At 33.2% G+C, this 15,925-nt stretch overlaps 1 protein-coding gene across 7 annotated transcripts in view; it reads right to left on the reverse strand.

The window, feature by feature from the left end:
* Positions 1–15,925, reverse strand: part of LOC126755066 (uncharacterized) — a 176,306-nt gene that overhangs the window by 146,257 nt on the left and 14,124 nt on the right. Inside the window, exon 1 of one of the 7 annotated variants that reach the window (XM_050467368.1) lies at positions 3,811–3,907. The exons of the other annotated variants lie outside the window; for them this stretch is intronic. The gene's annotated coding sequence lies outside the window, so the exon portion shown is untranslated. Of the gene's footprint in view, positions 1–3,810; positions 3,908–15,925 lie in introns of those variants that run through there. 7 annotated transcript variants of the gene reach the window in all.

The following is a 15,925-nucleotide window of genomic DNA, read 5'->3' on the forward strand; positions in this document are numbered from 1 at the left end:
CAAAATATGAAAATTAAATTAACAAATACTAGTAACATCAAAATATTTTGTAAAAAGTTTCCTTGAGGTTGCTAAATATACGAAGCAAGAAGCTCAAATTAACTTTTAAAGGGCACACCATTGTAACAGCCTAAAAAAAAACAAAAAAGTAAATATTTTTTTAGTTAAACGAGATCTTGAAAATAAAAAACTCTCTTTGAACTAAAGATAAGTATTTTCCATAAAATTACCTGCCATCAAAAATAAATAACAAAAATGGACAAAATGCCAACAATAAAAAAGTTAATTTGACTAGAAATTTTTGTCGTTTTGATCTGCTAAAGTTCGATTTTTTATCAGATCAAAAAACCGTTAGAATTATATACAGGAAGGGCGAAAAGATATTGCATAATGCTCGAATCATTTGCCTTCAAGTTATCACTGAAGCAAATTTGAAAAATGCTGTTTGGAGAAAAACTCGTTTAAAACTAAACTGATGAAGCTGATTGAACTGAGCGGCTATCTTTTACATGCCTGTAATTCAAAAATTATCGAAATATGAAAAAACAAAGAATTCTTTTTTTTTTTTAATTTCACACAGGGTATGTCCTCTTAAGGAGCTAGCTAGAATTTTTAGAAAATCTGTTTTTGTTATTTTATTTTCTTAATGTACATATGTATATTATATTTGAGAATACACACAGAAAATTTCATATCGTTCCGGTGATTATTTTCGAATTACACGCAAATTTGAAAAGGCGTTTCAGAGCGCTTGGAAGTTTATTCCGTTTTTATCAAATGGTGTTTTCAAAGCCGGTGACCAACATTACTAGAAAACGGCTAAACCGATTAATCTCAATTTTTAACACGAGCTTCTTAAATATTTTTTTTAGAAATTAATATAAGATTTTTTCTCACCGATAAATCTTTTTTTTATAAACTATTTATGGCCGAAATTTTGGTCAAAAATCGATTTTGGTTTCTTTTTTTGAGAAACCGCCATTATGTCCAAAATTTATTTTGATTACTCCTTCGATTATTTACTAGACTTAACATCACTTTAACCAAATCTGTTTTAATTTCATAGCATTCAGTTCAGAGATATAGTGGTCACCGCAAAATTTCTGTTTTGAAAGGAGCTCCTGGACATTAGCAGTAGTTCCTTCCAAATAAATATTTTTACTAATACTAAGTCTTAAAATATAGTAAAAGATACCATAATATATGTACAAATTGTTGGATCAATAATATGAAAAGTTTTCTCAGAAAAAGTTCTGGAAAATTCGGGTTTTTCGGCCTTCTAACTATATATAACCCCTTAAATATTTGATATTTTAAAATAAACGTATTCATAAAAACAATTTGTAAGGTATCAACTAAATTATATTTGTACAGTTTTATACAGAAATATTATTAATTTGAACTGCGTATTTTTCTAAATTTCCAACGAAAAACTTATGGAGCAAGCCAACCATATGCAATATTAAATTTCAATATTTCTAATTAATCAAGGAATTCAATTTTTTTATAAATCTCAAGGTTGCCACTTATTTTGTTTTTTCATTTTTGAACAAAAGACATAAAATTCACAAATACTTCACTAAGCAAAATATTTGTACAAGCAAGAAAAAAAATATTAGAGTTGCCAATTATATTTTATTTTAAATTTCAATCGATTTAAGAATGTTATATTAGAATTACGATGATAATAATAAAAATAATTTTATAAGCAAATTATATGAATATCAAATGATTTTTCGCAGAGCTATTTTATTTGAATTATATAGAATTTAAATTTAGTGTACTAAAATTCTAATTAAACTTTTATATCTGAGGTGTTTGTGAGTGATATTCTTATTAAGATTTATGTTGCCAAACAATTTTTTCTATTTTGTTTCTACCACATTTTTACGCTACATACAGAGTAGCCACTTCATTTTAGTATTTAATTGTCTTTTGATTTTAGCTTATCGGCGCAAATCTGAACGATGAAATAATGGCAAATCCTATTTCATAGCCAAATGAGCATTTAGAAATGCAGCAAATGTAGAATAATTTATATGTTACAAATTAAAACTTATAATTTGCAGCAAGCAAACATACGTAAGTACATATATATTCAGTAAACAGAAAGAAGAAACACTTCGAAGGCCCCATTAAAACCAATTGTATTGATGAGTTCAATGAACAATCAATAAAAGCTTAAAAGCACGAAATTTGTTAACAATATTGCTTTTGTACGCGCAAACACAAAGATACACACATGTGCATACCATATTACAACAACAATAATGTAATTTTACATTTTACATTACAGAAACTACTCTCCCTTTTGTCGTTGCATTATTTTGTAATTACTCATACGCACTGGCATGCTGAAGACTTAAGCAACGAGCTCGCACACAAAGTTTCTCACATTCTTCTGCGCCATTTTAAGCCGATTAATTGCGTACAAGCAAGCGCTGATTGACTGCCTGTCTACTTCGCCTCATTCGCTGACTGACAGATTGGCTGCCTTTATTTGTTCACTTGATGGCCGATGCTCGATGCTTCTGCGCGCTGGCAATTGCCAAATGTAAATACAATTACTCAGCCAATGCTAGCGGTGTGGGGGAGGAGTGCCAGTGGGTAAATCAATAAAGAAAAGGTGAAAAAAATAAAAGCAAATAAAATAAGAACAATGTAAACGAGACGTCAATCCATCAACTGCATGTTGCTGTGCCATCAAGACACCGTCAGTTGTGTACCTATAAATGGTTCTTTCAATCAAAAATACTGTCAAATTGAATTTAAGAAACTTTTAAGCAGCAAATTGCTCGCTGCATGATTTCATCAAAAACACGAATATAATATGGAGAAGGAAGGCGTAATTCAATAAAATTTATGTAAAATGTGTTTCATCGCTGATGACTGAATGCTTTTATTTGCATTAACAACTTGTGTCGAAATACTTGAAACAATATGGATTTACGTACATGCAAATGTGCTTAAGTGTTTTGATCTACGTCAGTGACTTTTAATTAAATTCCTGTTGAGGGAAAGGTCAATGCTAACATTACTTACTTAGTGTCTAGTTTGAACAAATATTATATTTTGAATGTATTTTTCTCTGTTTCCAAAGCTCTAGAATGAGTATATTACTTTTTTGCTTTTACACTCTAGATGACGGAATATATAAGTGTACTGTTTATGATATGGACAAAGAAAAACATATATAATTTCATGAAGAAAAGTAAAACAGTTAATCTAAGTTAAGTTACGTTAAGTTAAGTTAAATTAAGTTAAGTTAAGTAAAATTAAGTTAAGTTAAGTTAAGATGTGTTAAGTAAAGTTAAGTTTAAGTTAAGTCAAATTTAAGTTAAGTTAAGCTTAAGTATAATTTTAAGTTTAAGTTGAGTTTAAGTTTAAATTTAAGTTTAAGTTAAGTTAAGGTAATTTAGTTAAGTTAAATTTAAGTTTTAGTTTGAATTTAAGCTTAAGTTTAAGTTAAATTATATTATGCTATGTTAATTTACGCAATGTTAATTAATTTTAACATCCTCTGTTTAATGCTACATATGAATTTTACGTCATATGACAAATACAGTTTGTGTAACGTAAGTATTAGAAAATAATCCGGAACAAGGCTATCTAATTCATCTTTCTATATGTATGTATATATGAATTGATTTTAGTTAATTTTTAACACCACTATGCAAGAACATTATTAAATACATATTAACAGTGAATTCCTACACAGAGTACCTGCATTTTATTAATAAATATTTACGTCATTTTTATCACATTCAATCCAAATAAATAAAAGACTTACGCAACGAACTTGAAACTTACATTTTTTTCATTTTTGTACACCTGGCAAGCAGAATTGCTGTAAAATAGTATTCAACAGTCGTCTTCAAGTGATGTTACACTACTGGAGTATCAACAGGAACCTGTAATTGATAAAATGAAAACATTAAGTATTGTTATAAATAATTTATATATACATATATATAATGCTTAGTATATATGTATATGCAAATGTCTATCTAAATTCTTTAAACTTAGGTATATATTCTAATTCTTTGAATGAAAATAAAACCCTAGGAAATAGAGCGCATTTGGTGGCACAACTTTAATTATTGGCATTATTATACAGTCGCTTCGTTCCTGCGTGACTAAGTGTCAGCAGATACTTGGATCGACCCAGTCTTTTTGATGTAACTTAATTGTCATCTTTTGCTAGTGAAAAAATCTATAGCACACCCCAAAGTCCAAGAAGAGCTTCTACCACATTCACTAAAAGTACGAACGCAATTATATCAATAACAATTCAAAGGATTTTGATAGTAAAGTCGCAAACCAAGTTGCTGATAAATCTATCATCATTAATAAATTACGTATTTTGCATTTTCATTCCCCAGACAGGGTATATTAAATTGCCCACGCTATTTGTAACACCCAACACCAAACGGCAGAGACCCTACAAAGTACATATGTACATATGTATAAATGATCAGCGTGATGAGGAGCATAAGTCGTTTGACTGTCTGTATATATACGAACTAGTCCTTCACTTTTTGAAATATCAATCTGAAATTTTGCAATCGTATTTTTCTGTTCAAGAAGCTGCTCATTCCTCAGAGCAGCCAATATCGGATCACTTTAGCATATAGCTTCCATACCAACTGAACAAATTAAGTGCTTGTGTGGTAAAATTAGTGATAAGATTTCTTCACAAAATTTCTCAGGGACTATTGCCTACAGAAACGCTGCAATCCCCGACGAAATCGTTCAGATCGAGTCAATATAGCACACACCATAGTTACTTTATTAGCTGAAAAGCCGGAATCAAGTGCTAGTATGGGTAACTTTTTCATTTGACTACATATCTTCACGAAATTTCTTATAAATTACTGCCTAAAGCAATGTTACAAACTCCGAAGAAAGTTTTCAGATTGAGTCACTATAGGTTATAGCTGCCACACAAACTGACCGATCAAAGTTCTTGTAAGGGATCTTTTGTATTCCTGAAGTGTATTATAGATTTGGGGCAACCGAAGTAACATTTTTTCTTGTTTTCTATTAACAATAGTTCCATAGAGACTAATATTGAGATACAGTTTCTGAATTAAAAATGTCATATTTGAGATATAACTCTATTACTGAGTTAAATCGGGATTCATAGATACAGATACAGTTTTTTAAAGCATTTTGAAGCTGAGACTTTTCCAACATTTGAACTTTACTGTGTTCATGTATTATGATATTTCAAAATAATGAAATATGAACCAGACTTTATATATTAAAATACAGAGTTAAATTTCGATTAGAGTTCTATTGCACTTAAAATATTATAAATAAATAACAATTAAATAATATCGGTAACACCTCAATATGGATATTTAAGTACACATCTTTATTTTATAACTGCTAAAAAGTTCACCCGCCTCCTAATGTGATGTGAGACTCTTCAAGTGAATTTATTAGAAATTATCGCAAGTTTTTTCCTTATTTATATATGTATAAATAATACCTTTAAGTATACTCAGAATATTTCATAAGCCGCTAACAAAAACAACAACAAGTGATTGTGAAACTGAAATTGCTGAAATGATTACGTGCATCCAAATGAAATTGCATTTTCTAGCGTATCAATGAGCTCAGCTTTCCAAAAAGTAATGAAACTAACACGTATACATATTTACCCGACGCTTAGACTCACATTAACCGCATGCACATTCAAAAAAGCAACAAAAGCAGTATAAATTTCAACAATGTTAAAATCTCAAATATTTTGTAAACAACAATAATTCATTATTATTTGCTATTTATGCATATTTTCTGGGGTCTGTCACATTCGCTTACATAGCACACAGTAGTGTTTGCGTCAAGTGACTTTGGTAGAATCTGCGACGCCTGCAACCGCTATATTATCGTCCCCCTCTATCCTCATTTTGTGGTTGTATGCGATTTTAATGCTGCAATCGGCAGTCAGCGCACGGTCTCAAAATCAATTCAAAAGCGCATACGATGATCTGTGGAGATCGGCTGTCAAACAGTTACACTCGTGTCATACACGAGTATGTAATGACAATGATAAATTGTTTTCCTCTCTGAATCGTACTTTTATTTTGTTTTTGTTACTACTTATACGTTGCTGAGCATACCTCACGTGGCGGGGAGTGAACGCTTGTTGACCTTGGCGCATCTTTAACTTTTATTTCGATTTCAATTGTGTATTCTAGAAGCAATCATTTTATCGCGTACGTATGTATGGTGTAATAGTTGAACTCTGAGCTATCATTACTTAGCTATTTGATGGCCTAATGCAGCTGCGTTTTAATTATAGGAACAACAACAGCGCCCGCAGTCTCTCAGTCATTTAGTTGGCAATCACAGTGATGACCATAGAATGAAGCAATAAATGAATGAATGAATGAATGACTGTCGAGTGGTAGCCGGAATTTCACACTTCACAAATCGCATTCAAGCGGTAGATTAAACTTGAAAATTATGGTGAGAAATGCGGTCAAATGAAGTAGCACGTTTCGAATTTTTGTTATGTTTGTTTGTAAATGTGTGTCATTGTTCGCGTAGCAATTAACAGTACAATGTTTTATTATCTACTATTTTTTCGATTTTTTTATTTATCACGAAAACACTTATCCCAATATTAAACCACTTATCACTCTAAAAATTAGACCAGCAGACAAATTATACACTTTTAAATGTGAAATTTGGAATTACAAATATTTTAAAAAGAAATTATTGTGATGCTGATTCTCTACTTCTCTCAAAGTAATTGCAACAATTTTGATTATCAAGCACTAAAAATAAATAAAAAATCATTTAATAGTCATTTCCGCTTCTGAGCCGGATTTTACCAAAATTTTTGTGCCTAAAAATTAAATGAATTTTTGGAAATGGCGAATATTTTGGGTGAGTAATCATTACTGAAGAATAGCATGTTCCTATAAAATATATATCAATAATCAAATGATATTAATAATATTATTTTTTTATGAATATTAAATGCAATTCCAAAATTGAATGACAAAAACAGATAGTTTTATTGGCCCTGAAGATGCCCGATCAGACTAAGCTTTCCTTTTCTAAACCAAGGTGAGTTGTTATTGAAGAATATTAATTTAAATATCTATATATATTATTGAAAATTATTATTTACATATATTCGAACTTATATATTATGCATAGTTCGCGATTTTAGTATTTATATATTTTTTCCAAACTGAAAAAATTGTGCAAGGAAGAAAACACTTATTTTTTTAAATCGAAATATAATTTTAAATCTGTCTTCTTCAAATACTCATGTATTTTTTTTATTAACTATCGAAAGTTAAATTAAGAGTGTGAAATTCATGAAAAGCAAAAATATTAAATTGATAATTAAGAGATCCGATTTGAAGCGCTACACTCAGATTTTTAATATAACAAATATCTCAAGCTGCAATTTCATAAACTTTGCTCATATTATGAAAATTATAAATTTCTCACTTTTTTAAACATTTTTCATTGCCCTTAAAATGAAAATTTTCTGAGTCAATCTAAACAAATAGCTACCAAACTAATTTCTCTTACAGATAAATATTGAATGGTAAAGCTAAATTGAAATGCATTTTTCCTTATTCAGCAAAATACTTTTTATTATCATTACCTCCATCAACTCTTAGTACGTACTTATGTATGTGGAGGTGAAAATTGTAATTGGAAAACTATAGACCGCCCGAATAAGCGCAAAAGGTACCTCAGCTATAACATTTAGCTACTACTGTTAGCAAACAATAAGCTTATAATACTTTATGGTTTAAATTTCGCGCGAAAACCCGCTCCTCAAGACATATATTTTTTTCTCACGTCAGAATAATAAGAAGTGTTTAGTATACACCTGTCCTTCTGAAGTACATAAAGTGCATTCAACAATTATTACGATGAGTGAAATTATTCAACAAAGAAGTTCCATCAAATTTTACATTAAGAATCAAATTTCTGGTGCCGAAGCTTTCAGAATGAATGAAGAAAGCCTTCAGATAGAATCGAGAACGCGTTGACGACAAATCACGTTCAGGACGGCCGTCAACATCAACCGATGATCAAAACGTCAATCAAACCAAAAAAGGAATAGGTGCTTGAGAATCGATGATCAACAGTCAAAGACCTTACTGACATCGATGAAATATCGCAAGAATCAGTGCAAACCATTTTGAGAGATAATTTATGCTTAAGAAAAGTGAAAGCACGATTGGTTCCAAAATCACTAAATTTTTTCGAAAAACAGCGTTGCGTTAACGTGTGAAACAATGCTTTCCGACTACCAGGATGTCATTAAACGTGTTACTACTGGTGATGAGTCATGGATATATGCTTACGAACCTGAAACAGACGATTAATCGGCCGAATATCGTGGCAAAAGTGAGTCGAAGCCAAAAAAAACACCTCAAAGCAGGTCAAAAATCAAGGTTATGTTGACAGTTTTCTTCCATTATAGAGGTGTGAGGCACTCCGAATTCCTTACTACCGGCCAAACTGTCAACAAAGAATACTATTTGAGTGTTATGCGTCGATTGTGCGAAACTATTTGTAAAAAGAGGCTGGAATCGTGCCGCAACTGATTTAGCTCCGTGTGACTTCTGACTATTAAACAGACTCAAATGGCTCCGGAAACCCTTTTTGAGTCAATTGAAGACAGTAATCGTGAATCACTACGCGCATTGAAGGCTATTTCGGAAATTGACTTTAACAACTGTTTTGAGGATTGAAAAACACATTGGCATAAGTGTATTGTGGTCAAGGGGGATTACTTTGACGAGGATCACATAGATTATTAATAATAAATTAAAAATTTTAGAATATGAACAAACTCTTACTATTACTACTATATTGCGTATCTTTCGTTGGCAAACATCTAAGAAAAACATTTAGACGTTTCTCTTTCAGTCGGAGGTGTTCTTCTTTATGCCAAGCATCTAATTATTCGAAAAAACTTGGTAGGAAAATTTACCCACGGTGATATTTGGCAATACATAGTGTACTCCGTAGCAAAAGTTTAGTGTTTGATTTGAGCCATAAATAAGGACTTCACGCAGCCACTTGAAAGAGTAAATTATCTAATTATGTGTCATAGATCATTCCTTTTTACCTCGTTATTCTGAAATATTTGATATTAATATTTAATTAGAGTCTCGATGATTTTACGTGGTCGAAAAATCATTTATGTGGACCAAACTTTTATACACTTTCCAGCAATAATGGTGTTAGCTGAGATACTCGCTTGGCTACGTACTCTTGTAAGATAGTGCAAGTGAAAATTTTAGAGATTATTAAAACTTTCTAATCGTAAGATTTTGCCCAGGTTAATCAATTCAATACAGTTATTTTCTTTTAAGCCTTATCGAAAATTACTAAATTTTATAATACCTCTTAGCAACAGGTAATTATAGAACAATCAGAGCGATATATTCTGCTCTGTGTACTCATTCATCACTGATTTATTACATGGAAGGTTTCAGCTCCACCTCCAAAACTAAAACCTTAATATTTTCTTGATTCTCTTATATTTTATCAGCATTACACTCATTGTTTTCTTTCATGCGTATTGAATACATATACAGTGTATTTTCGCCCTCAAATTTGGTTCCAGAGTTGGCTCTATTGTTTTGAGGCGAAGAAAACTCTTCTGTTCAGGGACAACTATTCGTCTACTTGTAGACGTATCTGTAAGCGCACACAAATTGTGAACTTCTTCATAGTGTCTTTTATTTGAGTCTTCATAGTGTCTTTTATTTGATTTTACTAAAATATATACACAGCGATCCATTTCCAAGATCCCTACTTCCAAGAGAAAAAACACAGAAACTTCAAATTTGGTGGGGAAGTTTATTATTATTCGAAACAACATTCTTTATTTTTTTATTTTTTTTTTTGAAGATTATATCTTTCAAATGTTGACCACGGCTGGCTACGTCTCAGATGGTCTATCTTTGAGTCCAATTTTGATGAATCGTTCGAACACTAAAATGTCAATTCTTGAATATCTACAGGTTGCTCTTCGTCCCAAATGCGGCAATTTTACTTGTTCACACAGCCATGGCGCCTCATCGCGGAACGAAAGTTGGCTCGAAAACGTCGAATCTCCTTGGAACTTTTCACCGATTATGTTGACACGAGTCATGCGTGTACTGTCTAAAGAAGGCTATTGCAAATATGCCTCTACTTGAATCACCCGTTACCTTCTTTTGAGTAAAAACCAGATTTTACTCATTTATATTACTTAAATTTTCCGAGGAAGTCGCACAGAATTCCACAAGCCGTCCATAATTAGTTTGCTCCCCAGCATTTATGCGATAATCTCAACAAGATACATCTGTCAAAGTAGTTAACGCGCAGTTTTGATATTTTAATCAACTAACACGGGCATTTACAGCTACTCCGCTTGTATGCCACCACAATTTACGAAATGGCACGACAGCAGTGAAGTGAAGAAAAGCATTTCCGACACAATTCCATTCAACTGTCAGCGCGCATCTTCATTTACGATCACCAATTTGGCCATCATCTCGAATTCCAAATATTTAGTTGTTTATGTGCCTGCTTACATATGTGTTGGTTAATGTTCTCAGGTGGTGTTTGTGCGCTCGCGAGTTAATTTTAGTTACTCCGTTTTAGAAAGTTTCCAACAAACGAGTTTTTTTGTTGCTTTTTGTCCCAACTAAGTGGGTAATCGGCAGTTATTCTGCGCTAGCCGCTTGTCATGCATTCCTTCTTAACGCACACATTCATACATATACACATATGTACACATTCATATACACATATGCACACACTCATATGGAGGGGCATGCTATGTGTTTTCAGCATAAATTCTCTGCCACTTTATATGCTAATGAATGCTCATTTGATGAATTAAGCTGTGATTTTTACAAGCGCAAACTGTGCTAAATAATCTCTTTCACAGCCTCAAGTGGCTGACTGAAGCGTAGAACAGCAGTGGCTGCGGAGTGTGGCGAATCGATGGAACATAATGTCGAAGAAATTGACGAAAAGATAAAGATATTCATGCGCCACTATAGTTGTGTGTATGTATATGTATGTATGCATTTATATGTATGCTACACTGTATCAGATACTTATCTCTATAATAATATGCACAAAAGTAACTGTGTGACACATTAAATCGAGTTACGTGCTCACGAATGTGGCACGTGAAAGAGCGCGTCGCAGCTCATTTATCCAATTTTAATACATACATGCATATGATGTATAAAGCAAATACAGTTTTTTTCATTAAAAATATTAATAATCTCTCAAGCTTTCAAAAATTAAAATCACTTTTCAAAGTCTCCAGTTTTATATACATACATACATGTATGTATATGTACATATATGGAAGAGTCTAGGCATAATTCAATGCTGGCAAAGCTTTTGCTTGACTGATGACATTTTTAACTGTATCATCTTTTCTCTATTACTAAGATTGTGACTAGCTAAGGCCAATTAGACATACTTTTTTTCTTAAGTAGGGGGAAGCATTAAAAGCCGCTAAACTCAACCTACTCCCAACTCCACACTCCTTCCCAGAACCACCTGATTAAGTATTCCTTCGTGGTATTGACAGGGGCGTCTAATCTGCTCTATATGGCTTAGTTTTGTCATAATTGAGCCTGCCGCTTCGCTTACAGCTTTCCGCGTCTCAGTGGACTGATCCATGAGTGTGGTCAAATTCTCCACCGTAAAACTACCACCGAGTGTAATTTTAAGTTTTTGTCTTGCGAAAAAGGGCAATAAAAAATACATGTTCAGAGACTTCAAAGCCCTCTGAGCACGTCGGACAATTCGGACTAATGTTGTGCTGGAATTTGTACACGTAGCTTCTAAAACACCAATGCCCACTTAATATTTGGGTTAGATGGAGTTCCAGGTCCCCATGTCGTCTGGTATCAGTCTGTGGGTTCACTGTCCTTTAAATGAGGTTTACCACCGCTGCTCTCTCTTCTCTTTTGGCTCCTATAGACGGCTCTTTTAAATTGTATACCCGATAGTATTCGTCACCCTCGATGTCAGTGGGCATCATGCTGGCTATTACTTCATCAACGTCACTTGATATTATCCGGAAAATCTGCCTGCACAGTGCTTATTTATCTGGCATATGCTTTAATGCCTAGCGCCTGAATTCATATTGGAGCCGCATATAACACAACCGACCTCATTAACTTTGCAAGTAAAAATCACCGGCTGGAACGCACGCAGCTTTTATTTGCCATCATTTTTGATAACACGTTTCGCTTTACCCGCAGTGTATTCTAGGTGATCTTTAAATTTGAGCCTTGAGTCTATTATTACTCCCAGATAATTAAGTTGTGGCTGTGAATGAATCTCACACACTCCTATAGTGTGAGATTTACTTTCCTTCACTTTACTAGTACTTATGAGCATGCCTTCGATCTTTGCTCAAGCAGTTCTAAACTCATTGAGGAGAACCATTGGCGCAGAAAATTTGCATGAGTTATTGGCTAAGAAATTCTCCATAATAGAGAAATCCTCCATAAAATTGTTCAGATTGGATTACTATAGCTGCTATACAAACACATCGGGCAAAATAAAGCCTACGCATGAACAACTTTTAGGTTTGACAAGCTATATTCATGAAATTTGGCATGACTTATTATCTCAGACAACGCTACAATACCTGAGTAATTGGTCTATATAGCATTACTATATCATTCGGCTGCCATATAAGCTGAACGATTAAAATCAAGTTTTTGTTTTGAAAACTTTTTAATTTGGCAAGGTCTATTTAAGAAATTTGGCGAAGATTATTTTCCAAGGCAGACATGTAATCTTCGAAGAAATTATTCAAATCGGATCACTGTAGCACATAACTTCCATGCAATCTAAACGATCGGAATCAAGTGCTCATATGGAAAACATTTTAGTTGGACGAAATATCTTCAAGTAATTTGGCATGAGTTATTTTTTAAGGTAAAAGAGAAATCATAGAAGAAATTGTTTAGATATTATGGCTTCGCTGCAAGCGTTTTTTTTTTTTTTTTGCTTTCGATTACTGTTATATAGTTTTTCTTCTACTTTAAACGTTCTTAAGGGGCTATACCAGTGTGACACTTTCAAAAAAAACAATTGTTTTTGGCTCTTTCGATAGCTTATATTTCCAAAAATAACGTGTGAATTCGGCAAGGTCGTATCTTCAATAGTTTTTGGATGGCAGCGTTCTAAAGAACGACCGCTCGGAGGTACAAACATATGTGTATTAGTGAAACTTTAAACGTGTTTTTCTCGAAACGACATTTTTCAAAATTGCTGACATCATAACTCAGCGAGAAATTAACCGATCGACTTCGAATTGAAACTGAGTATTGTTGAATACATTTACTATACAATAACTTACGATCTTTTTGATTGGTTGAAAATAGTCAATTTGGCATTAAAAAAACGACCATTTTTGACCTAAAAAAACGATTTTTTTTTCAAAATTACGCCATTTTGTTAGTTTTTGATATTTTTCAAAGATCGTAGGTCATTGTATAGGAAATATCTTTAAGTTTAATAAACTTTTTGACTTCAAACTTAACTTCGGCCGGAATCATGTCAGCACTTTTTTGCACCTCCGAAGACAGCACATAACTCCGTTATTTTTCAACATTTTTGTAAAGAAAAAATCTTAAAATCTTATTTGTAAAGAAAAAATCTTTAAGTATAGCTGAAAATATACCTTATTACGTTCAAAGAACTTTGAAACATTCAATCGAGTACTTTCTTTAAAAAAAAATTCACGAAAATCGCCTAATTTTTCATGCGTTACATTGGTATAGCCATTTAATATAAAAGCGCCAAGCTTGACAAGTTCGTCGACTGTATCTATGTATGTATTTCTGTCATAACCATTTTGTTTACAAATATGTGTTCTCTTCCGATTTATGCCAAAAAATCCTTAATTCTCCCAGCGAACTTTGTACTATAAGCATTTTTTTAACAACTCTGTGTGCTATTGGCATTTTTTTTAAGTTTCGATTGCAATATAACTAATCGGAGCCATTATAACTAGATAATAATTATTGGATTAACTCTAAACACTCGCTAATCCCTCTAGAGACGCGTTTAATGCTAACTAACTTTACTAGCATTTCGAATCAAAAGGGATAAATTATAAAATATATAAACGTTTATGTTCAGACTCAGACATTGAACATTAATTCAACAGCGGCGAAGTCGTTTCAAAGCACCAGCCGCAGCAGTAAAAGCACAACAGCGCCGCAAACGCTCATTCATACAAAAGACTTAAGACACGAACCTGTTTGCCCAACAGGTTCACAGCTGGACTGGGTTTGGCATTTATGTAGATAAACGTACGCAGGCGTTCGCACGCGTTACTATTTAAGTTTTTATTAAGCCAACATAATATGTGTGTTTGTATGTGTGTGTGTGTCTGCGTGTGTCGCTGCGCATTCAAACATAATTTTATGTTGGCTCTTTTAATCGAACGTGTCGAAGAAGTGGTGTAATTTATGCAAACTAATGCACATAAATAAACAACAAATACATACCGACACACATACACTCAATATTATTGTTTGCTATAGCAATTGACCCAAAAATTGTTCCAATAAAAAGTAATCAAAATAAATATGCTTAAGTAGCTAACCCTCTAGAGTTTCATGCCGAAGGAAAAATGCCTATAAACGCGCCGCAGACGCGACCCATACACGCGCATGCGCACTAAATACATGTTTTTGTGCATGTGTGTGGTTGTGGTGCCCGCATGGCATATTTGTTACTCGTATCGATATCAAATTAACGATTTCGTACGAGTTATTTAAATTACAAATTTTTTTCGGTCTCCAAATAACAACGCATTTATGCATGCTCATGCGCAGCTCACACGCTCACTAGGCACGCTGCGAGGCGTTTGGAGCATTGATGGACAGCGCCGACACGCACAAGATCAGTTTTCAGTTTTCATTGCATTTCAATTCAGTTTTTTCTGCTTTTCTTTCGAAGAAAATTCACTTTTTGCTGTGATTGTTGTTATGGTGTTTTTTTTTGTTGTTATCGTTGCGATTTTTCTTAGCGCACGCACTTAAAAGCCGGTTGCATTGCCTTGCATTTTCAATTTGGCCAAAACGCGCATGCCCGTGTGTTCGTACAACAGTATGCGTCTGTGTGTATTTATATGTGGCAGCATTTATGGTTGCAATGTGTCGTAATGTGCAGCGCATCGCTTATGGTCCGGAAAAAAATGCTTGCTGTCGGCGAAGAAAAATCAGAAAAGGTAAAATTCAACTTTCACTTGATGCGTACGCGGCCACTTTTTTCGTTTTCTTTTTTCTTTGCTGCGGACGGACAGTCGCACATTGGCAGGCACACTGCGCACATATTTATTTAACAAATTATAATGCTAAAGCAAATACAAATTACAAAAAAACTAACAAAGTTTTATAGCAATGCGAAAAAAGGCGCAGAAAAAAGGTGCGCATGCGCATAGCAGTGGCAGCAAACATTCCATCAGCCGACTATTTACCACTTAACACATAGCCATGTTGTGTGTGTGATTGTCAGTGCGGCGCTAGTGCTTATTGCTTGGAGAAAAAAATTTCTTTTAATTTTTTTTCTTTACTATATTACTCTTTTAATTGTTTTATTTTTTTATTATTTTTTATTTTATTTATTTTTTTTACTACTTTAAAGCATTGCTATTGCTTTGTCCATTTTTTCACTTTCGACGCTAATTGTGTTCGGTCATTGTTGTAATTGAATCGATAAGCAACGCGCCTAAAGCGCCCAAGCCAGGCGTAACATGAAAAAATTAGTCGGAAAAAACGCAAAATTAAATGAATGCGAGTTCAATATAAGAAAAAGACAGCAACAATAACAATCTGTATTAATTTCGAAAGCGAAAAATGCAGTTTTGTTTGCGCATGCGCAGCGTTTTTGT

This window comes from Bactrocera neohumeralis, chromosome 4 (assembly GCF_024586455.1).
Source record: "Bactrocera neohumeralis isolate Rockhampton chromosome 4, APGP_CSIRO_Bneo_wtdbg2-racon-allhic-juicebox.fasta_v2, whole genome shotgun sequence".
Classification (NCBI taxonomy): Eukaryota; Metazoa; Arthropoda; class Insecta; order Diptera; family Tephritidae; genus Bactrocera; species Bactrocera neohumeralis.